Source organism: Loxodonta africana, chromosome 4 (assembly GCF_030014295.1).
Source record: "Loxodonta africana isolate mLoxAfr1 chromosome 4, mLoxAfr1.hap2, whole genome shotgun sequence".
Taxonomy (NCBI): Eukaryota; Metazoa; Chordata; class Mammalia; order Proboscidea; family Elephantidae; genus Loxodonta; species Loxodonta africana.
Window position 1 is genome coordinate 163,218,190 of NC_087345.1, and position 25,394 is coordinate 163,243,583.

General features: G+C 37.8%; 1 protein-coding gene across 4 annotated transcripts in view; it reads right to left on the minus strand.

The window, feature by feature from the left end:
- Positions 1 to 25,394, minus strand: part of DNAJC1 (DnaJ heat shock protein family (Hsp40) member C1) — a 334,787-nt gene that overhangs the window by 116,699 nt on the left and 192,694 nt on the right. The window lies entirely within an intron of this gene.

The window sequence follows — 25,394 nt, forward strand, 5'->3', positions numbered from 1 at the left end:
CTATGGAAAGGCATTCGACTGTGTGGATCATAACAAATTATGGATATCATTGCAAAGAATGAGAATTAGAGAACACTTAAATGTATTCATGTGGAACCTGTATGTAAACCAAGAGGCAGTTGTTCAAAGAGAACAAGGGAATAGTGCACCGTTTAAATCAGGAAAGGTGTGTGTCATGTGTGTCATGGTTGTATCCTTGCATCATATTTATTCAATCTGTATGCTGAGCAAATAATCTGAGAATCTGGACTATACTAAGCAGAGTGTGGCAATAGGATCATAGGAAGACTAACGACCTGCAATACTCAGATGACATAACCTTGTTTGCTAAAAGCGAAGAGGACTTGAAGTACTTATTGATGAAGATCAAAGACAACAGCCTTCAGTACGGATTACATCTCAACATAAAGAAAACAAAAGTCCTCACAACTGGACCAATAAGCAACATCATGATAAATGGAGAAAAGACTGAAGTTGTCAAGGATTTCATTTTCTTGGATCCACAGTCAATGCCCATGGAACAGCAGTCAAGATACCAAGTGACATACTGAATCTGGCAAACCTGCTGCAAAAGACCTCTTTAAAGTGTTAAAAAGCAAAGCTGTCACTTTCAGGACTACGGTGCACCTGACCCAAGTCATGATATTTTCAATCGCCTCACATGCATGCGAAAGCTGGACAATGCATGAAGAATATCAAGGGAAGAGTTGATGCATTTGGATTATGGTGTTGGTGAAGAATATGGAATATACCATGAACTACCAGAAGAAGGAAACCCTGGTGGCATACTGGTTAAGTGCTACAGCTGCTAACCAAAAGGTCGGCAGTTCGAATCCGCCAGGCGCTCCTTGGAAACTCTACAGGGCAGTTCTACTCTGTCCTATAGGGTTGCTATGAGTCAGAATCGACTCAACAGCAGTGGGTTTGGTTTTTTTTTGTTTGTTTGTTTACCAGAAGAATGAACAAATCTGTCTTGGAAGAAGTACAGCTAGAGTGGTCCTTAGAAGTGAGGATGGTGAGACTTTGATTCACATATTTGGACATGTTATCCGAAGGGACCAGTCCCTGGAAGACATCATGCTTCGTAAAATAGAGGGTCAGAGAAAAAGAGGAAGACCTTTAAGGAGATGGACTGACACAGTGGCTGCAACAATGGGCTCAACATAGCAATAATTGTGAGGATGGCACAGGATTGTACAGTGTTTTGTTCTATTGTATGTGGGGTTGCTATGAGTTGGAACTGACTCGATGGCACCTAACACCAACAACACCGTTATAAACAGTGTAATAATCACAATTACGATAGTTAATACTCAAGCAGTGTTTATTACATGACAAGTATCAAAGTGCTTTACATATTAACTTATTTAGTCCTAACAAAAACCCTACTATTATCCCTGTGTACAACAAGAAAATGATAAAACTACTGTAACACACATTTTTATTTCAAAAATGAAAGCTTTCATATTCTATATAATAAGCAACTGGATGATTTTTTTTTTTCTAACTGTATTTTGAATACCAGTTTGTCTAGGACAGCACACCTGAAAGTGTAAGAACAAACAAATACAAGGCTTCTTTGATAAAAAGATACAATTATTTGGCTTAATGAAATTGCTAGAAATATATATGTCCTACTCCCAGAACCCTTTTCTTAATTGCTTGATCAACGTCTCATCCTTAAAGCTCAACTCAAGGGTCATAACCTCTTCCCTTAGGTGTCCCTCTGCATAAGAGTATTATTCTATTTCTATATTATTTTATAAGTATTATCACTTCTAAACTGTAAACTTGCAGGGCAGGACTAATAAGGTAGTCATAAAAAAAATCATGGAGTTAGAATGCGGTAATTTTTTAATAAAATAAAACCTTTAAAGAAAGATTATGGTACTTCATTCCACTCTTTTCACCTAAAATCTCATCTGAATCATCCCTTTGCCTATCCTTTATCTTCAGTACTTTCAAAACTAATGTCTTTTGTCCAGTGATTTTGATCTTATCACCGACTGTTTTCTTAAGGCCTTGGCTCACTCAGTCATCCTCCTACAATTCTTTCGGTTTGTACGTCTCCTCTGGCCACTTCACCTTGGCATTAAAAGCAATGTTCAAAAATTCCCAGGGAGTAACATCAGCAAAAATGACAGAGTAGGTTATTCCAGGAGATGCCCCTCCACATAAACATTGAAAATCAAGCAGAAAATGTCAGAATTGGCTTTATCAGAAATCTGGAAAACAAAGGTCTATAGCACCCAAACAAACATTAAATCAAGAAAAAGACAACTTTAAAATAGTAGAAATCTTTATGGCATTCTTACTTGCCCTTGCCATACCCTCTCTGGCTCAGAGCAGCTTGAAGACGACAGCTTGAATTCCTAGTATGGAACCCTGGTCCACTGATGTGAGGTGTTTTTTTTTTTTTTTTTTGCCTAACTCAGAGCAGAAAAGTGATAGATATTCCTCAAAACAGCTGTAAGATGAACAAACAACCCATAGCTACCTGGAGCAAAAGATTACAGTTGAGGCATACAATACAGTAAAAAAAACCTAGAAGAAAAAGCAGAGGAGAGCACTTTTTTTTGGAACCTCAAGTATTCAAAATTGTCCATATATACTAAGGAATTAAGAAAACTTCACAACCAAGGTGCCCATCAATGGATGAATGGATAAATAAATTATGGTATATTCACACAATGGAATACTACGCATCGATAAAGAATAATGATGAATCTGTGAAACATTTCATAACATGGAAGAATCTGGAAGGCATCATGCTGAGTGAAATTAATCAGCTGCAAAAGGACAAATACTGTATAAGACCACTATTAAAATAACTTGAAAAACAGTTTAAGCAGAGAAGAAAATATTCTTTGATGGTTAGGTTACGAGAGTGGGGAGGGAGAGGGGTTTTCATTAATTAGATAGTACATAAGAACTATTTTAGGTGAAGTGAAAGACAACACACAATACAGGAAAGGTCAGCACAACTGGACTAAACCAAAAGTGAAGAAGTTTCCTGAATAAACTGAATGTTTCGAAGGCCAGCGTAGCAGGGGCGGGGGGCTGGGGACCATGGTTTCAGGAGACATTTAAATCAATTGGCATAATAAAATCTATTAAGAAAACATTCTGCATCTCACTTTGGATAGTGGCGCCTGGGGTCTTAAACGCTAGCAAGCAGCCACCTAAGATGCATCAATTGGTCTCAACTCACCTGGAGCAAAGGAAAATGAAGACCACCAAAGACACAAGGTAATTATGAGCCCAAGAGACAGAAAGGACCACATAAACCAGAGACTACATGAGTCTGAGACCAGAAGAACTAGATGGTGCCAAGCTATAACTGATGACTGCTCTGACAGGGAACACAACAGAGAACCCCTGAGGAAGCAGGAGAGCAGTGGCATGCAGAGTTCAAATTCTCGTAATAAGACCAGACTTAATGGTCTGACCGAGACTGGGAGTACCCCGGTGGTCATGGTCCCCAGACCTTCCATTAGCCCCAGACAGGAACCATTCCCAAAGCCAACTCTTCAGACAGGGATTGGATTGGGCTATGGGATAGAAAATAATATTGGTGAAGAGTGAGCTTCTTGGATCAAGAAGACACATGAGACTTTGTGGGCGGCTCCTGTCTGGAGAGGAGATGAGAGGGCAGAGGGGGTCAGAAGCTGGCTGAATGCACACGAAAATAGAGAGTGGAGGGAAGGAGTGTGCTGTCTCATTAGAGGGAGAGCAACTAGGAGTATATAGAAAGGTGTACATAAATTTTTGTACGAGAGACTGACTTGATTTGTAAGCTTTCACTTAATGTACAATTAAAAAAAAAAAATAAAGAAAATTTCACACATTCCCAGGGCAGGAAGCATGCTCACAAAAGGACTGAGAAGACCCTAAGTTTTCACCTCTGACTAACCTCTAGGCTCAGTGCAAACAGGAAGAGATCTAAAAGGCCTAAGTGTTGAAGGAGTGCCCTGGTACAGAGACAATATGCAAAGACTGGAAGAAATGTTTGTTTTTTCTTCACCTTTTTTTTCTTTCTTCTTTCCTCTGTCCTTCTCCTCTCTCTCTTGGCTCCAGGGATTCAAGTAACTCTTCATCAAAACACTAGCTGAACACAAGCTAAAAGAATGGAGACTTCGGGGACCACATATAAAAAAGGACACACACTTTACAAAAATAGTTTTAAAAAAGTACTAAACAAACAAACAAACAGCTACAGCCTATAGCAAGGAAAAACAAAGAAACAAAAAGCAAACAAACCCTGAGGTATGGAAGAATTTGGTTTCCAAAGTTACCACAGTATAATATTCAAAATGTCCAATTTTCAACAAAAAATTACGAAGCATGTAAAGAAAGTATGGCCTATTCAGAGAAGAACTTAACAGAAACTGTCCCTGAGGAGGCACATAACTTTGGACTTAATAAATAGAGACTTTAAATCAACTGTCATAATATGCTCAAAGAACCAAAGAAAACCACGGACAAAGAGCTAAAGGAAACCAGGAAAATGATGTATGAACAAATAGAGAGTATCAATAAAAGGACAGAAATTAGAAAAGGAAATTGTGGAGTTGAAAAGTATAAAAACTGAAATGAAAACCCCACTAAAGGGTCTCAACAGTGGACTTGAGCAGACAGGTTAAACGGAAGATAGATCAATTGAAATTACCAAGTCTGAGGAGCAGAAAGGAAAAAGAATGAAGAAAAATGAACTGACCCTAAGAGACCTATGGCACAACGCCAAAAAAACAAATAAAAACATCCAAATTGAAAAGGAAGAAGTAAAACTATCTCTGTTCACAGATGATATGATCCTATATATGTAGGAAAGTCCAAGGAATCCACAAAAAAACTACTAGAGCTAATAAGGCAATTCAACAAAGTTGCAGTATACAAGATGTGAAGATGAATGTTGTGTGACAATTTGGTTGAGCCATGATTCTATGTGGTTTGGCAATTATGTAATGATGTGTGTGGCAGTTATGGAATGAAGCAGTCATCCTTCATGATGTGATGTGATCTGAGGTGATCAGCCAATCAGCTGTAAGGAGGGCTTCCTCAGGGGTGTGGCCTGCATCCAACATATATATGGACATTCTGGCGAAGCTCAATCGCTTGCTCTATGTCTTGCACCTGGTTCGTCCTTATCTGACCTCCAGTTCTTGGGACTTGAGCCAGCAGCCTGCTGTATTGCCTGCTGATCTTGGGATTTGTCAGCCTTCACAGCCTGTGAGCCAGCGGTCTGCTATCTGACTTGCTGATCTTGGATTCCTCAGCCCCTGCAGCTACATGAGTTAGGAGAAAACTCCAGCCTGATGCCTGACCCACAGACTTGGGCCTTGCCAGCCTCTACAACCGCATGAGCCATTTCCTTGAGATACATCTCCCTATATGTATATTCATACATATATACACTTCACTAGTTTTGCTTCTCTAGAGAACCCAGCCTAGGACATTTTGTACCAAGAGGGGTTCCAGAGAAACAAAATCATAAGGATAAATTTTCTAAATTGGTTCTCAAGTCTGACAGGTCTTTTTGTTGTTGTTTGTTTAAATCGAGAGATTTTTATTAAGCCAAGACAAAGACAATCATTGCAATGAGGGACCAGCTAGTGTGCTCCAGGCTCAAGGGACTAGCAGAATCCACTGAATCACAATCAGAGAGTTTATAATATACTGTTACAAAAGGAAGTAAGGATACATCATTGTCAAAGGTGGGATAACAAAGTGGGACCTTAATAATGATTGGTTACAGAGCTTTTGTTGACTAGTTACCTACTTAGTGACATTACATTGATTGGTGGCATAAAGTTTTATCTTAAGCCTCCTGGGAACAAACCTTAGAGATGAGCTGTTTGTGTTAAGGCTCCTTTGGAAACAAGCTAAGAAAATTCTGATAGGTGCTCAATGAGGTAAGATAGCTACTACTTAGTGACATGGGTGCTTGGGTGGTTAGTTACCACTTAACAACCATAAGGTTACCCAAAATGGTCACAGGACCATCTTCTCTGCAAATGCAGAAGTAGTATAAAACCTCCTTGGCTTTGTTACAAGGAAAAACCACATTCTCTTAGATATCAAACAACACATAGAACTGCCCTAACAAGTTTAGTTTTCTGGTTCTACAAGTTTTCTACATAGGGTGAATTCCAAGCCTAGGCCACACTTTAGATTCTCTTGCTCAGACTAGATATCTCATAATACTTTTTTTAGGGTCTCCATACCAGATTCTAGAGTTATATTATTCATGGTGAGATGGCAATAAAGATAACATTGTTAGAGGCAAGTGGGGTGGTAATAAATACTGACAGGTTGCAGCATCACAATGACTAATTACCCGTGATGAGCTGGTTTAGGATTCAGGTGTAAATTCTTGCAGGGGTTTATGCATGTCTTCAGCATTTGAGAGATATTGTGATTTTAAGCACTGTGGAGTTGGTAAGCTGTTGTTAGGTGCCATTAAGGAAGAGCAAGAGTGAATTGGAACCAGCCACCGTCACCCTATCTTCCACCACCTCTAACCAAGTCCTGGTAGCACAGTGGTTAAGAGCTACGGTGAGCTATGGCTGCTAACCAAAAAGGCTGGCAGTTCAAATCCACTGGTTGCTCCTTAGAAAGTCTATGGGGCAGTTCTACTCTGTCCTATAGGGTCGCTATGAATTGGAATCGACTCAATGGCAACAGATTTTTTTGGTTTGGATTTGACCTGTGCAAACAACAGATGGATCTTGGAGAATGACAGCAGGTTATCATAAACTTAACCAGGTGATGACTTCAATTGCAGCTGCTGTTCCAGATGTGCTTTCATTGCTTGAGCAAATGAATATATTTTCTGGTACCTGGTATGCAGCCATTGATCTGGCCAATGCCTTTTTCTTGATTCCAGGCAGTGTTGAAGAACCACCAAAGCAGTCTTCCTTCAGCTGGCAAGGTCAGTAATACACCTTCACTGTCCTACCTCAGGCCTATATAAACTCTCCAGAGGGGATTTTAACAATTAGGTGGATAGGATAATGCGTTCTATGGAAACCAGTCATCCCCTTTCCCCAGCCACTTCTGTCATTGCCAGTGGGCTCATGAACAAAGTGGCCATGGTGGCAGGGGTGGAGGTTATGCATGTGCTCAGCAACATGGGCTTCCACTCACCAAGGTCGACTTGGCCACAGCCAATGCTGAATGCCCAATCTGCCAGCAGCAGAGACCAACACTGAGTTCCTGACACAGCCCCATTCCTCGAAGCAATCAGTCAGCAACCTAGTGGCACGTTGATTGTGTTGGACTGCCTCCATCACGGAAAGGACAGCATTTCAGTCTTACTTGGGTAGATATTCACTCTGGATATGGGTTTGCCTTCCCTCCACACAACACCTCTGCCAAAACTACCATCCATGGGTTCACAGAATGCCTTATCCACTGTCATATAACCCCGCACAGAATCACCTTGGATCAAGGGATTAACTTCACAGCAAATGAAATGTGGCAATGGGCCCATTCTCATGGAATTCACTGATCTTACCATGTACTCCATCATCCTGATGCAGCCGGCTTGACAAATGATGGAATAGCCTTCTAAAGATATGATTATGGTACCAGTTAGGTGGAACACTTTGCAGGGCTGGGGCAATGTTCTCCAGAAGGCTGTATACGCACTAAACCAACATGCAATATATGGTGCTGTTTATTCCATAGTAAAGATTCACAGGTCTAGGAATCAAGAGGTGACCCACTTGTAAAATTTTTGCTTCCTGTCCCCACTACCCTATGTTCTGTGGGTCTAGAGGTCTTAGTTCCAAAGGGAGGAATGCTCCCACCTGGAGACACATCACTGATTCCACTGAACTGGAAGTTAAGAATGCTGCTCAGTCCTTTTGGCTCCTCATGCATCTGGATCAACAGACAAATAAGAGAGTTACCGTATTGGATGGTGTGACTGACTCTGACTATCAAGGAGAGATTGGATTGATGTTGCATAATGGAGGTAAGAAAGAGTATGTCTGGAATACAGGAGATCCCTTAGGGCATCTCTTAGTACTACCATGTCCTGTGATTAAAGTCAATGGAAAACTACAGCAACCAAAGTCTGATATGACTACTAATGGCCCAAACCCTTCAGCAATGAAAGCATGGGTCTCCCCAACAGGCAAAGAATCATGGCCAGCTGAGGTGCTTGTTGGGGATAAAGGGAATACAGAATGGGTGGTGGAAGAAGATAGTTCTAAATACGTTATAATCACATGACCAGTGGCAGAAACAAGGGCTGTAACTGTTGTATTTCTTCCTCATTTTATTATATGTGAGTACATATATGTGTGTGTGTGTATATATATATATGTACACACACATATTTATAGCAATTATTTTTCCCTTCATCCCTCCCTTATAAAATATAAGACGTAAATGGTACTAGTGCGTTTTCGATATTACCCATGTTTGTTGTATAATGTTAGGCACAAGTATGATTTTGTAATTGTCTTTATTTAGAGACTGCATATGGTTTCAGGAGATGTGTACAGGTGCCAAGGTGACAACACGTGGACTGTGAGAGTTAAGGTTGCACGTCACCTTGGCTGGGCCGTGATTATCAGTGGTTTGGCAGCTACATAATGATGTAGTTTGGCGGTTATATAACGATGCGGTCATCCACCATGATGTGATGTGATGTGATCAGCCAAACGGTTATAAGTGGAGTTTCCTTGGGGGTGTTGCCTGCATCTAATATACATATGGATGTTCTGGGAAAGCTTGATCACTTGCTCTGGATCCTGCATCTAGCTTGCCATCATCTGACCTCTGGTTCTTGGGATTTGAGCCAGTGGCCTACTGCACTGCCTGCCAATCTTGGAATTCATCAGCCTCCACAGCCTGGGAGCCAGCAGCCTGCCATCTGACCTGGTGATCTTGGATTTGTCAACCTCCACAGCCTGTGAGCCAGCAGTCTTCCGTTTGACTTGCTGATCTTGGGTTCATCAGCCCTTGTAGCTAGGTGAAGCAGGAGAAGGCTCCAGCCTGATACCTGACCCACGGACATGGGACTTGCCAGTCTCTACAACTGTGTGAGCCATTTCCTTGAGATAAATCTCTCTGTATATAAAACAAACAAACCAAAAACAAAAAAACCCCCAAAACCCAAACCTGTTGCAGATGAGTCAATTTCGACTCATAGTGAGCCTATAGGACAGAAAAGAACTGCCCCAAAGTGTTTCCAAGGAGCAGCTGATGGATTCAAACTGCTGACCTTTTTGTTAGCAGCCTGAGCTCTTAACCACTTCGCTACCAGGGCTCCATACATATACATGCCTCACTGGTTTTGCTTCTCTAGAGAATCCAGCCTAACACACAAGATAAAACACAAATAGTTGTGTTTCTACACATCTGCAATGAACAATCCAAAAAGAAGATTAAGAAAACAACTCCATTTTCAGTAGCATCCAGTAGAATAACATACCTAGGAATAAATTTAACCAAGGAGGATAAATACTTGTATATGGAAAAGTATAAAACATTTCTGAGACAAATTAAAAAAAAATCTCAACAGGGCGGGACCAAGATGGCTAACTAGGTAGAAGCTTCTGCTTATCCCTCTTGCAACAAAGACTTGAAAAAACAAGTGAATCGATTACATACAGGACAATCCACGAACCCTGACCATCAAACACAGAACTAAGGAGTTGACCTGAGTGACAGGGGAGCGAAAAGCCACACGCTGAAGCAGCGACTGCTTGCAGAGCCAGTGTGCCACACCGCAGCCTTGAGCCCTTGCGGTTCCCTGGTGCCAGAGTGGTGGGGCTGACTGTGGCTTACTGAAATAAGGCAAGCATGGACGCAGGCCTAACCCTCAGGACCAACCCTGGAGGGAACCCAGCGAGCTCACGCAGGCTGCACACCAACGTGGCTGACAGGCAAACGAAAAACCACGGGGAAGCAGTGACTGGTTTTGGAGCCTGGAGCACAGCGTCCCAGACAGGAAACCTTGGCACTGGGCTTTGGACTAAGCATGGAGGAGCTGACTGAGGCTTCCTGAGACAGCGCAAGCACAGGACGCAGCCTTAACCCTCTGGGTCAGTCTCAGCGGGGATACAGCCAGCGCACACAAGCTACACACCCCTCTGGAATCTCAGAAAAAACAGTCCTCGCCAAGAAAGATAAGTAACTTTGTCTATCTTGCCGTGCTACTCTCTATTATCTATCTGATCCCTCCCCTCCCTGCCCCAGCCAGCTTCATTAACATTGGAATTCCCTGGGCCAGAGAGTGAAGTGCACTGTTGGTTTTTTTTTTTTTCTTCTACTTTCTTTTCTAACCCATTCTCCTGGCCTGAGAAAAGCAGCATTTAACAATCAAAGGAAAAATCCTTCCCTGACTTCCCCAAACTGGAATAACAATACAGAACCAGCTCCATCCAGGCATAAGAGACCCACAGTCTTTGGCTTTCATCCCTACAGGTAATCAGGTGGCTATTATAATGCAAAGGCAATTCTGATAGAGATCTGATTGTAATTGTTTTAGCTGACAGCGGAAAGGCAAGTTTTGGAGGTCAGATACCTCTCTACCTATTAAACAGAGGCCTCACCGATCCACACCAGGGACTGAGGGCTGAGGCTCCACACACACCACCTAGACACCTGCTAAAGGGGTCTGAGGATACAAGCACAGGTGCCTAAGGTACAGCTGCAGAGCCCACCCGCCAGACTGCTCCAGAGAATACAGCCACTCCTACCTCACTGACACTTGGAGGAAGGCTGTCAGCATCCTGCCCTCCTTGGAGTGTGAACCCCTGCCGCTACTAGAAACTGGCACATACTACCATCACCACTACTCCTCTAAGTTAATAGGTGAGAGCCTATACCACACACTAGGTGACCCACTCTCAGGATACCTGAGCGGATTCTATTCAATAATAGTGAATGGATTCATAGGCTTATTTGCCTGGTAACAGCTCAGACCAGCTGGTAACAGGACATAAGTGATTCAAAAGCTACAGCAATCAAGATAGTACAATCTAGTATCCCATCTGGGTGTATTGTAACAAAACAAAACAAGAAGATAAGACTCAGTGAGCAAATATAAAAGAAAACATTACAATATCTTACAGATGGCTCGGAGACAGCAGTTGATATCAAATCACATAAAGAAGGAGACCATGATTGCTTCTACAAACCCCCAAATCAAAGAATCAAAATCATTCCCAGATGTAGACACACTCCTGGAATTGCCAGATGTAGAATATAAAAATCTAATACACAGAATGCTTCAAGACATCAGGGATGACCTCAGAAATGAAATAAGGCAATCTACAGAAAAAGCCAAAGAACACACCGATAAAGCAGTTGAAGAAATCATAGTGAAAACATTAATAAGCTGCAAGAATCCATAGAGAGACAGCATTCAGGAATCCTAAAGATTAACAATAAAATTACAGAATTAGACAATAGGAAGTCAGAGGAGCAGAATCAAGGAATGAGAATGCAGAGTGAGGGAGCTAGAGGATAAGGCAATTAACACCAATGTAGTTGAAGAAAAATTAGATAAAAGAATTAAAAAAAAAAAATGAAGAAACCCTAAGAATCATGTGGGACTCTATCAAGAAGAATAACTTGCTCATGACTGGAGTTCCAGAACAGGGAGGGATAACAAAATACAGAGAGAAGAGTTGAAGATCTCTTGGCAGAAAACTTCCCTGGCATCATGAATGATGAAAAGATATCTATCCAAGATGCTCATCGAACACCATACAAGATAGATCCCAAAAGAAAATCACCAAGACATATTATCATCAAACTTGCCAAAACCAAAGATAAACAGAAAAATTTAAAAGCAGCCAAGGATAAACGAAAAGTCACCTAGAAAGGAGAATCACTAAGAATAAGTTCAGACTACTCAGCAGAAACCATGCAGGCAAGAAGGCAGTGGGATGACATATACAGAGCACTGAAAGAGAAAAACCGCCAGCCAAGAATCATATATCCAGCAAAACTCTCTCTCAAATATGAAGGTGAAATTAAGACATTTACAGATAAACACAAGCTTAGAGAATTTGCGAAAACCAAACCAAAACTGCAAGAATTACTAAAGAAAATTCTTTGGTTAGAAAATCAATATCAGATACCAACACAACACAAGGTCACAGAACAAAACATCCTGATATCAACCCAGATAGGGAAATCACAAAAACAAAATAAGATTAATTAAAAAAAAAAAATTGCTCAAAACAGGGAATCATTGATGTCATTATGTAAAAGATTACAATAGTCAAAAAAGAGGGACTAATTATAGGAGGCATAGGTCTTACACATGGAGAGGAAACCAAAGCGATACAGGACAATACAAGTTAGGTTTTTACTTAGTCAAATAGGGGTAAATACTAAGGTAACCACAAAGAGGTCTAACAATTCCATACTTCAAAATAAAAACCAAGATAAACATAACGACTTAGCAAAAATAAATTCAACTACTATGAAAAGGAGGACACACATTCTACAAAGAAAAACTTCTCAGCACAAAAAAGTAAGTGGAAAAATGAAATTGTCAACAACACACACAAAAAGGCATCAAAATTACAGCACTAAACTCATACTTATCTATAATTACACTGAATGTAAATGGACTAAATGCACCAATAAAGAGACAGAGAGGTGCAGACTGGATAAAAAACCATGATCCGTCTATATGCTGCCTACAAGAGACGCACCTTAGACTTAGAGACACAAATAAACTAAAACTCAAAGGATGGAAAAAAAAATATATCAAGCAAATAACAATTAAAAAAGAGCAGGAGTGGCAATATTAATTTCTGACAAAATGGACTTTAAAGTTAAATCCACCACAAAGGATAAAGAAGGACACTACATAATGATTAAAAGGGCAGTTTACCAGGAAGATATAACCATATTAAATATTTAAGCATCCAATGACACGGCTGCAAGATTCATAAAACAAACTTTAACAGAATTGAAAAGTGAGATAGACACCTCCACAATTATAGTAAGAGACTTCAACACACCACTTTCGATGAAGGATAGCACATCCAGTAAGAAGCTCAACAGAGACAACGGAAGAGCTAATTGCTAAAATCAACCAACTTGACCTCATAGACTTATACAGAACACTCCACCCAACAGCTGCAAAGTATACTTTCTTTTCTAGTGCACATGGAACATTCTCTAGAATAGATCACATATTAGGTCATAAAACAAGCCTTTGCAGAATCCAAAACACTGAAATACTACAAAGCATCTTCTCAGACCACAAGGCCATAAAAGTAGAAATCAGTAACAGTAAAACTAGGGAAAAGAAATCAAATACTTGGAAAATGAACAATGCAAAGCTGCTCAAAAAAGACTGGATTATAGAAGACATTAAGGAGGGAATAAAGACATTCATAGAATTCAATAAGACTGAAAACACTTCCTATCAAAACTTTTGGGACACAGCAAAAGCAGTGCTCAGGGGTCAATTTATATCAATAAATGCACACATACATAAAGGACAAAGAGCCAAAATCAAAGACCTGTCCCTACAACTTGAACAAATAGAAAGAGAGCAACAAAAGAAACCGTCAGGCACCAGAAGAAAACAAATAATAAAAATTAGAGCAGAATTAAATGAATTAGAGAACAGAAAAACAACTGAAAGAGTTAACAAGGCCGAAAGCTGGTTCTTTGAAAAAATTAACAAAATTGATAAACCATTGGCAAGACTGACTAAAGAAATACAGGAAAAGAAACAAATAACCTGAATAAGAAATGAGATGGGCCATATCACAACAGATCCAACTGAAATTAAAAGAATCATATCAGATTACTACAAAAAATTGTACTCTAACAAATCTGAAAACCTAGAAGAAATGGATGAATTCCTAGAAACACACTACCTACCTAAACTAACACAAACAGAAGTAGAACAGCTGAAAAGAACCATAACAAAAAAAAGAGATTGAAAAGGTAAAAAGACCTCAACGATGGCAGTCACTGGGTTACGAATGTCTGACTTACGTACAACCTGTAGTTAAAAACCAACCTCTGTAAAGCCCATTATATTAAAAACTCGAGGTACATACAATGGCTCATAAAAACATACAGGTGCTACTTTGCTACACACATCAAAACACTATTATTATTACTGTATTATTATAAGATGTTTTAGTATGTTTGGAAGTGTTTCTTTAATGTTTTTTAATGCATAGAAAAGTACACTATGTACTATGTACTAAGACAAACATTTGACTAACTCACAGTTGATATGAACTGTACACCTAATTGTTCTGATTTACATACAAATCAGCTTTAAGACAGATGCAGGAATGGAGCTTGTTCACAATCCAGGGACTGCTATAAGTGGAAAGATACCCTATGTTCATGGATTGGAAGACTTAATATTGTTAAAATGGTAATACTATTCAAAATGATTGACAGATTCAATGCAATCCCCATCAGAATTCTAAAGGTATTTTTTGCAGAAATAGAAAAGCTGATCCTCAAATTCATACAGTGCTGCAAGAGACCCCAAATTGCCAAAACAATATTAAAAAGTAAAGAACAAAGTTGGAGGACTCGCACTTCTCGATTTCAACACCTATTATAAAGCTTAAGAAATCAAAAATGGTGTGATACTGACGTAGAGACAGACGTTTAGGCCAATGAAAAAGAATTGAGAGTTCACAAATAAACCCAAACATTTATGGACTATTCATTTTCAACAAGAAGGCCAAGACGATTCAATGGGGTAAGAATAGTCTCTTCAACAAATTATGTGGGTGCAACTGGATATGCAAAAGAATAAATTTTGACCTGTAGTTCATACCATATACAAAAATTGACTCAAAATGCATAAACAACTAAATATAATAACTAAACCCATAAAACTCTTTTAAAAAGTATAAGGGTTAAAACTTCATGACCTTGGATTTGGCAATGAATTTCTAGTTATGACCACAAAAGCGTGAGCAAAAAAAGATAAACTGGAGTTTATTAAAACTAAGAACTTCTGGACATCAAAGGCATTATCAACAAAGTGAAAACAGAGCCTATAAAATGGAAAAAATATCTGAAAAGGGTCTAGTACCCAGAATGTATAAAGAAATCTTACAACTCAATAAAACTCCAAACAACTCAATTAATAAATGGGCAAAGGATATAAATAGACATTTCTGCAAAGATGATATATAAATGCTAACAACCGCATGAAATGATGCTGAACATCATCAGTCATTATGGAATGCAAATGAAAACCACAATGAAGTACTCCTTCAAACCCACTGTTGTTAGGTGCCGTTGAGTTGGTTCTGACTCATTGTGACCCTATGTACAACAGCATAAAACACTGCCCGGGCCTGTGCCATGCTTACAATCATTAGTATGTTTGAACCCATTGCGGCAGCTACTGTCAATTCATCTCATCGAGGGTCTTCCTCTTTTTTGCTGACCCTCTATCAAGCATGATGTCTTTCTCCAGGGACTGATCCCTCCTGATAACATGTCCAAAGAATGTAAGATGAAGTCTCACCATCTTTGCCTCTAAGAAACATTCTGGCTGTACTTCTTCCAAGGCAGATGTGTTCATTCTTCTGGTAAAAAAAACCTGTTGCCGTGGGGTTGATTCCGACATATAGTGACCCCATAGGACAGAGTAGAACTGCCCCATGGTGTTTTCAAGGAGTGCCTGGTGGATTAAAACCGCTGACCTTTTAGTTAGCAGCTGAACACAACCACTACGCTATCAGGGTTTCCATTCTTCTGGTAGATCACAGTATATTCAATATTCTTTGTCAACACCGTAATTCAAAGGCATCAATTCTTCTTTGGTCTTCCTTATTCATTGTCCAGCTTTCACATGCATATAAGGCAATTAAAAATTCCCTGGCTTGGGTTAGGCTCACCTTGGTCCTCAAAGTGATATCATTGATTTTTACACTTTAAAGAGGTCTTTTGCAGCAGATTTGCCCAATGTAATACATTGTTTGATTTGACTACTGGTTCTATGGGGTTTGATTGTGGATTCAAGAAAATGAAATCCTTGAAAACTTCAATATTTTCTCCATTATGATATTGCTTATTGGTCCATTTGTGAGGGTTTCTGTTTTTTTATGTTTAGCTGTAATCCATACCGAGGGCTGTAGTCTTTGATTTTCACCAGTTTCAATTTTTCTTCACTGTCAGTTTCTTTTTAATAATTGTTATTTACATTATTAATAAGATTGGGTATGGGATAAACAATACAAAACACAAAAACTAAATCCCACACTACAGAATACAGAGAAAAAACCTTATAATTGAAAGATCAGATGCAAATATGGATTTTTTTTTTTTGCTATATTTATTTATTTAAACATTTTATTGTGCTTTAGGTGAAAGTTTACATAGCAAATTGACTTTCCAGTCAATGACTCTTACATGAATTGTTTCATGACACTGGTTGCAAAACCTGCAATGGGTCAGGACTCCCTGTCCCTCCTATCTTCTCATCTTTGATTTTGGGCAAATATTGTCCTTATGGAAACCCTGGTGGTGTAGTGGTTAAGTGCTATGGCTGCTAACCAAGAGGTCAGTAGTTGGAATCCACCAGACACTCCTTGGCAACTCTATGGGGCATCTCTACTCTGTCTATAGGGTCGCTATGAGTCGGAATTCACTCAACGGCAGTGGGTGGATGGGTCTCATATAGTCGATTTTTCTAAGGAGCACATTCTTCACAGATGTTATTGTTTATTTTGTCGCCCCATGTATTAGTTGGCTGGAAGGTGGGCTCCAGAGTGTCTATAGTTTCAAGTTAGAAGGTTGTCTTAGGGCAGTAGTCTTGGGGTTTCCTTTTTTTTTAAAACGCAGGTATAACTAGTTATATTTTAAATATTATCAAAATTTTACTTTTGGAAAACAGTATATTATGCTTTGTCTTTTCTATGCTGCCTCTCCCTGGGTGGGGGAAACTAGTTTATTTCAGTATCTGCTTTATACAATATCATAATCCTCCTATGACAGAAGTGGTTCATTTAGAGATATAGGAAAAAAAACATGATACAGTACTCACCTAATCAGTAATACGATGTCTGACTAGAAAAAGGAGCATATTAGTTGTTACGAAGTGGAAAGTATTCTCAAATTTAAAGCAACATAGATGTGGTAAGACTCAAGGCAGAAGAGAGCAGGTGGCAATGTAGCAGTCATTAATTATAAGACACGGAGGCTTAATAAAAGACCCACTGGAACCGACTCAACAGCTATGGTTTTTTTTTTTTTTTTTAAATAGATTTAATTACCAATATTATCTTGGCAGTCCTAAAAGTGACTTTAAACAGTTTACATTGTAGAAAGTTTCTAAGGACAAAATAAACTCATCATCACAAAGTTGAAGTCAAGCAATCATTACAAGAAGAAATGATGGTAAAACTGTGAAATACAGTCTTTGACATTATCAAACTAAAGGTTCAAAGGTATCAGTTAGTGGGATAAAACATGCTGATAAATAACATCTTAGCCATAAATCCATTAATTTTTTAAGAAAATTATCTCATTAAGATTAAAGTGATATTTATGGAAGGGCTACTATGCGTCTACCACTTTTACATACATATTTCATTTAATTCTCATAGTATGCATTGTCATCTAATCCAAGTTCCTCGAATATATGTATGAATATTACGTACACACATTGGCATATAAGTTGTGTCCATATTTTAGTCTACGAGCAGGAGGACAAGCAAACGAGAGTCACTTCAGAAAGAATTAGAGGGCATTCTCAGATAATCAGGAAGAGGAACCCCAGGGTAAGTGATATCTTTTTGGAATGACATTGGGAAACAGACTTTGTCCCAAAGAATGACAGACAATGAACTTGCCACAGACCCTTGGTGGTTAAAGACTTCAAGTCTGAAATTTGTTTGAAAAAACTGAGATTTGACAGTTTTTGTAGTACTCTAGTTAGTGTTATCAAACGAGTTATACCTCTAAGAGGCTCTTTCAGGACATAGGTATTTACATAATATTTGTAGAAGGTAATTTTAATAGACTTAAAAATAAGATTTTAATAGAGCAGAAGTACCAAACACACAAACAGTAAACAAATATCTCAGTTTTTTTTAAGTTCTCAAATCACTGCTCCTTTTATCTCATAATGATCAAAGAGAATCCTGAAGTATATTTTTAATAGTTTCATTTAATAATTTATTCATTAGGGTATCTTCTATCCATTCTACAATAGTAAGAGAAACTTTTCTTCTTGAAGCTTTCCTTATGTGATAAACATCTTTAACGTAAAAGGCCACCTAATCAAAATATATCATTTTCTAGTAGGCAGGTAAAATTTACCTTTACGGAACTGGTAGATATTCTAGATCTAATATTGCCAAAGACAAATTACTTGGAAAACAAAAATGTTTTTAAAAATTTATGTCAAAAAATTAATTTTAGCAAAGGGTAAACTAGTGAATGATCAAAATATTCAGTGGCAAGCTAATATTATCAATGATGAATGCAAATAGTTGATTGCTAAGGTAACAGATAAAGACCTCTCTCTGAAGACTTTAGCTGTTAAAAACTTTTATAATGAAAGTCTTGTTCTTAACAAGAAAACAAATCAATCTAGGCAGTTTTAGGTAGTCGAAGATCTAGAAAGAAAACTGTCTTCCCAATACAACGGTGCACTCAGGGCTACTTTCTTTTTGTTCTATTGTTAAGACCTGGGAAAGACTCATTTTGATAGGTCTAAGTCATCTTGTATGGAAACCCTGGTGGTGTAGTGGTTAAGTGCTACAGCTGCTAACCAAAGGGTCGGCAGTTCAAATCTGCCAGGCACTCCTTGGAAACTCTGTGGGGCAGTTCTACTCTGTCCTATAGGGTTGCTATGAGTCGGAATCGACTCGACAGCCCTGGGTTGTGGGTTTTAAGTCATCTTGTTAGGCAAGTAACAGGAAGGTAAGAGATTAAATAACTACAGAGTCATATAATAATATACAAAAAATAAAACTGATAAAAGAAGCAGGAAACAGGCTGGTATTTACATCCTCTAACAGCTCTTGAATACTAGCAGCAAAATCTATGTAACTATTCACAGTGAATCTTGGAGACAGTACAGAGACTGAGGGGTGGTTGAATCAGAGTTACAATAGGAATTTCACATATTTTCCTCAAGGCAGAGATTATTTAAAGCTTTAAAAAAGGTAAATAGACCAAATTTTACCTAGGAGCAGTGGTGTGCTAGAGTCCACTCACACGCACTGAGAGCCAGTTGTTAAAGCTGCAAGTCAGTTGTTAAACATATCACTAAAAATTAAATTATATAAACTTTCAATTAATGAAATTATAGGAAAACTAAAAAACATTCCATAAACCACTTCAGAGCTATTTTACTATTATGTATGCTCTTGAAGATAGTTACATCTATTGTATTTGCATAGTGGAAATACTATACAGTAGTGAGCTACTACTGTGCATCTCTTCCCAACTCTACTTTCAGTGACTTCAAGTTGATAGTCTGAAATTAGCCATGGTAGGAGTAATTACACCACTGAAATTGGCAGCTGCTACAAATCAGGGCTTTTTCTCTCCACAGAACCCACTGTGAAACATTTACCAGCACACCACTATCAAAGGGTATTCTAAAATTTTGATAAGGAAGGCTGGTTTAAAATGGGTAGCACTGTAGGAAAACTATTCCCTGAAAAATTATTGTTGACATTTAGGGAACTATTATCTTAAAATGATACTAAATTACAAACTAGATAAATTATAGACTATTCCATATTATAAGTAAATCGTTCTTGTTTGATAAAGAAGGATATGCCTTCCATCTTTAACTGATTGCTATGACTTTGGGGTTTAATTTTGGTTTGTGGTCATTCTAACCAGAAATGAAGAGGATTTGGCAGAAGAGTAGAGTAAAAAAACACTAAGGCTCATTGTTGAATACTTTTGAGGTCCATACTCATAGCTCTACGTATCACCACCGATGCTTTTCAAACAGGGAACAACATCCCAGTTGCTTTCCTGCTGACAACATGTATTCTTTTCTATCAATTTACTCTCTTTTATATTCACACACCTTTTATCTCTCATTGAGTACCTATTTTCTCACAATCACCTGATTTTGTTTGTTTTTGTCATTCACTTTTATTTACTCATCAGAACTCTTTCAAGAAGACTAAAATTTTGCGTCTATAAATGAGTGTGGAATTAAGGAAGGTAGATATGTTCCTTCAAACTTTAGAGTTTTTCTAAGGTGCCTTACCTCATGGAGTGAGAAGGCTGAATGGCTGGTACTCTAGCCTCCTTCATTTTGACATTAACCAGAGAAGCTCATCTTTTGTATCTCTTATACAAAATTATACAATATTGAAGTTCTGTGTAAAATGTCATTAGAAAAAAGAGTTCCTTTGTTCAGAAAAGAAACAAACAAAAAAACAGTGTGTTAGAGAATGTAGGGGTGTGTGTGCATGCATATTGCATCTGTACCATCAGTAAGGCAGTCCCCGGGTTACGAATGAGATCCCTTTCTCTGTCTTTAAGTTGAATTTTCAGGTAAGTTGGAACAGGTGCATATGGTTCTTATTTAGCCTTACTTTAGTGCAAGAAAAGGCTGAAGCCTTTTCAATTATTTAAAAGCTAAACACACAGCAAGTGAAGGTGATTGTAATGAAGAATTTGTTGTGAGTACGGGTTGGTTCGATCTTTTCAAAGTGAAGGCAAATTTACATTAACATTAAACAGCACGTACAAGTTGTCCCTAAATTGGATGTTTATTACCCAGGGACTGCCCATACTTATAAAAGAGATGTGTGCGTGTGTTTTGGGAGGAACAGTTTCAGGTAGACTAGGTTTATTGATGGTTAAAACAGTGCATTTTCTTATATAATCCTATGTGCTGTGTATTTGAAATATGAAACATATATGTATATTACCCATATATCTAATTAGTTAAAACACTTGTTATTTAAAAATTTTAAATTAGAATTTAAAATTATAGAGTGTATAGATAATCTAGGTTTTAAAGGGAACAAGTCAACAATTCTGAGTTTCAAATCTTCACACAGTTACAGTATGTGGTTGTTGAGTTGCTGTCAAGTAGGCTCCGGCTCATGGTGACCTTATGTATAACAGAACAAAACAATGCCCAGTCCTGTGCCTTCCTCACAATTGTTCATATGTATGAGCCTACTGTTGTAGCCACTGTATCAATCCACTTCATGGACTGTTTCCCTCATTTTCAACAATTTCATGTGTTGTATTTTATCATTTGTAAAACAAAAGCAACTCTATTAAAACAAAGAGAAACAGAGAAAAGATACTTTATAGAAATAAATGAAATGTGCCTGAGAAAGTAAATTTCTAGACAATAAAGAACATTGCTAGTTGGATGGAATACTGTCTCCTCAAGAATATAACCAAACATCTTTCAAATTTGAAAAAGGAAAATAAATAAATGCATTTATTTAAATTAGTAGAAATACAGCTATTTTTAAAGACTTTCATTTTTCCTAGAGCAAGGAAATCAATCAAATAGTAAAGAGGAAAGTGCAGTAATAACTGTAAGACAAGGTTTCATGGAAGATGAAATACTGGCTGCATAGAAGATGTGTGTTCCACAGATTTTGTTTTCTTTGAGGTCTTCCATCCCAATACTAACCAGGCCCATCTAGCTTAGCTTATGAAATCTGACAAGGGTACAGCCCATGGCAATAAGGATAGTGATTTTATTTCTTATTTTATTCATTGCAGCCCCAGGGAGAGAGATAACGAGAACAGGAATGAAATCCAGGTCTCCTACATAAAACACTGCAGAACATTACTACCAAATCACCAGGGGGAAAAAAGAAGGAAAGATCTTATTTTGAAAGAGTTTATTTGTTATACTATTTATGGTGGAAAATTATTTGCTTTGGCTTATCCAATGACTCATTAAAGCCTTAACCTTATTAAACATAACTTTGAAACTTTTTAAAAGATTTTTTTCATAAAAAGTTTGACATTTGCCTATTAGATTTAAAACATTTAACTACATTGTTTCATAAATTAAAAAAAAAATAAAAACTATTACCAGCTTAACTTATAAAACTGTCAGGCAATTATGAAATAATCAGAAACAATTTTTTAAATTTTACTTTTCATTTAATATTGCTGATATTTAGATATTTGTCATCTTTCTCTTTTTGCTACAAAGTGCTGGAGGTACTGTCACTGATGAAAGTCCTGGTAAATTCTGGGAGAAATTCCTTGGTTTTGACAAAATAAAGAAGTCCCATGGATGGATTAATGCCTAATTTACTTCTATTGGCTGAGCCATGTGAAATTTCTGATATTTGAATGTTTTTTTTTTTTCTCTTGAAAATAACAATTAAATATATCACACTGGCCCCAATATTCAAATATCCTCTATAAAATGGAGAAAATACTACTACTACACAGGGTTCTTGTGAGGGTTAAACAAACTACTCTTTGTATAGCATATTAGACAATATCCGGCACTAAAGATATTATCAATGAAGATGATAATAAAATTTTCTATTTCCTTTATTTGACATGAAATTATCAGTAAATTAACAGTTTTCTACTATGGTGTTTACCTTATGCAATTTGTTTAAATAAGTTACATATAGGTACACTGGCCTCTGTCTATGATCATTCATTGCCAGGTGATACACCCAGGGCACCCTTCCCTAGAAGCTTACCTCTGGACTACATCAACACTATGATAGCTTACATGTATGGTATTTAAGACCTTCTTAAACATATACTGGATAAAACAAAGACTAGTAAGGGAGAATACTAGAGAAGCTCTTGGGGAAAGAATCACTTTCCTAGTACAAATATCAGAGAGGTCAACTGGCACGTATATTTATTTTCATTTGGTTTCTAATGAAAAGAACAAAAGGAAAATTGAAATGAAAGTGAAAACTTTGAAAAACAATAGTAGGATTCCAAAGAAAAGAAGATCAGAATAAGAGGAAAACTTTGTTTCAGGGTTTGTTTATAAAATGTTTTAACATATTCTCTCATCTGTAAGACAGATGGGCAGATAATTTAAACACTTTGTAAGGTGTTAAATAATAAGGAAAGTGATACTTAGATCATGTAGGCAATAAACAGTGATGGTAAAACTAGAATTCAGGACTTCAGACCCTAAGAATCCTGTGTTTTGTCTCCCCTTCCTCGGCCATTATGATCTCTTAGTAGAAGCCACCATGAAGAATTACGCTGGGCCCCAAAAATACAAGTTCTAATTAGAAAAGAATACAGGACTCTGAAAGAATCCAGGAAAGCATCTAGTGTTTAAACACACAGCTCTGCAGACAAAAACTGAACTAGATCAGGATGTAGGAAGAACAGAAAAGGCAAGAGAATGACAAGCAAATTTATAATGTTTTGAATGCATCATCTCACCTTATATACCCATATATTCCTGAAGGGTTGAATATAAATCGAATTTTGAAAATCACACTACATTTTAAAGGGGAGGAAGTCTACTACTCAGAAAATCCTATGGTGGGACTTTTGTAAAACAAAGAATTATTTATAAAGCAAATAACTGCCTCTTAATTTATCTGGAAATCTACCAATCTCGTTTCACACACATTAAGTAAAGATACATGTTCGCACATCTGGTGAAGTACAGCAGGAATAACTGTTGGCAGACAGCATTCACAAGTGCTGTCTTCAATCCTCTGCTGAAAGCTAACCCATTTAGAGAGAATAGTAATGCTCTTATTATCGACAAGAAATATTTACTCTGTATGAACACTCTGAAAGAGCAACTTCGCATGCTTTATTCACTCTAATGTATTCAGTTAACACCTGGAGTAATAGTACAGTCAACATGGCTGTTTAATATCAATCATGGAGTCATGAGAATTCTCAAAGAAATACTGGTAGCATGTTTTAATATTTGCATGTTTTAGATCAATGGCAGGAGCTTTTTCATCTAGTCGACTAACTTCTAGTCCAGTTTTTGTAAAATAAATCAGTATTTACATCTTCCATATTAGCCAAGATATACTGCACCTTGTAGTATATGTTAGAAATATCCGAGCATAATTTTTCATATGAGTGGGTCATTGCTGAAAAATACATCTTTTTTTCAGGGATATCTATAATCCACAAAACACAGTTAAGTGTACAGAGAATTAAAAAGTAACAAGTAAAGTCACAAGAAGTAAAAAGCAGGCTTGATATTCAGAGATGAAATTGAGATAAGTAGACTGGTTAACCCCAAAATCCATTGCCATCACATCGATTCCGACTCATTGAGCCTACAGGACAGAGCAGAACTGCCCCCTAGGGTTTCCAAGGCTGAAATCTTTTGGAAGCAGACTGCCACATCTTTCTCCCATGGAGTGGCCAGTGGGATTGAACCACTGACCTTTTGGCTAGCAGCCAAGCACTTAACCAACCACTGAGCTACCAGGGCTCCTTAGGATGGATATGGAGATATTATAATCGTAGGCAGAAAGCTGACTACAAAGGGCTCTGGATGCTAGATTATAGACTAGTGATAGAGAAAATATAACTATATAGGGTAATTCTGAGGAGTCCCTGGGTGGCGCAAATGGTTAAGCACTGGGTTACTAACCAAAAAAGGTTGGTAGTTCAAACCTACCCAGGATGCCTTGTAAGAAAGGCCTGCTGATCTGCTTCTGAAAGGTCACAACCATGAAAACCCTGTGGAATGTAAATCTACTCTGCAACACAGGGGGTCACCACGAGTTGGAACTGACTCAGGAGCAACTGGTTTGCTTTTTTGGTTTAGGGTATTTCTGTAAGTTTGAAATTATTTAAGAATAAAAAGTTTAATGCTAAATATATTTTCTGTAAACCTGTTCAAATACATTCAACATTTAACTTTTTACTTTGGAATAATTTCAAGCCTACAGAGGAGTTGCACAAATAACACAAGAACTCCTGTATACTCTTTACTCTAATTCACCAATTTTTACCATTCTGCCACATTTGGTTTATGATTTTCTCTCCCTTTCTCCATACACACACGCACACACCACTACTATTTTTTTCTAAAACATTTGAAAATAGGTGCATCTCACATACCTCTTAATAATTCTGTGTGATTTTCAATATGTAAGGCTATTCTTTTATGTAACCAAATGTATGGTTATCAAATTCATAAAATTTAACATTGATACTATAATTTACAGTCCATATTTCATACTTGTTAATTGTTTCAACAACATCCTTTACAATATTTTTTTCTCCTGTAGTTCAGGATCACGTATTATATATTTAGTTGTTATGTCTCTTTAGTGTCCTCAAACCTGGAATAGTTTCTTAGCCTCTTTTTCATGACATTAATAGCTTTAAAGACTACATATCATTTCTTTGGAGGATGTTCCTCAATTTGGGTTTGTTTGATTAGATGCATGTTATGTATTGCAGCTGTAATACTGGTGATCTTGTGCCCT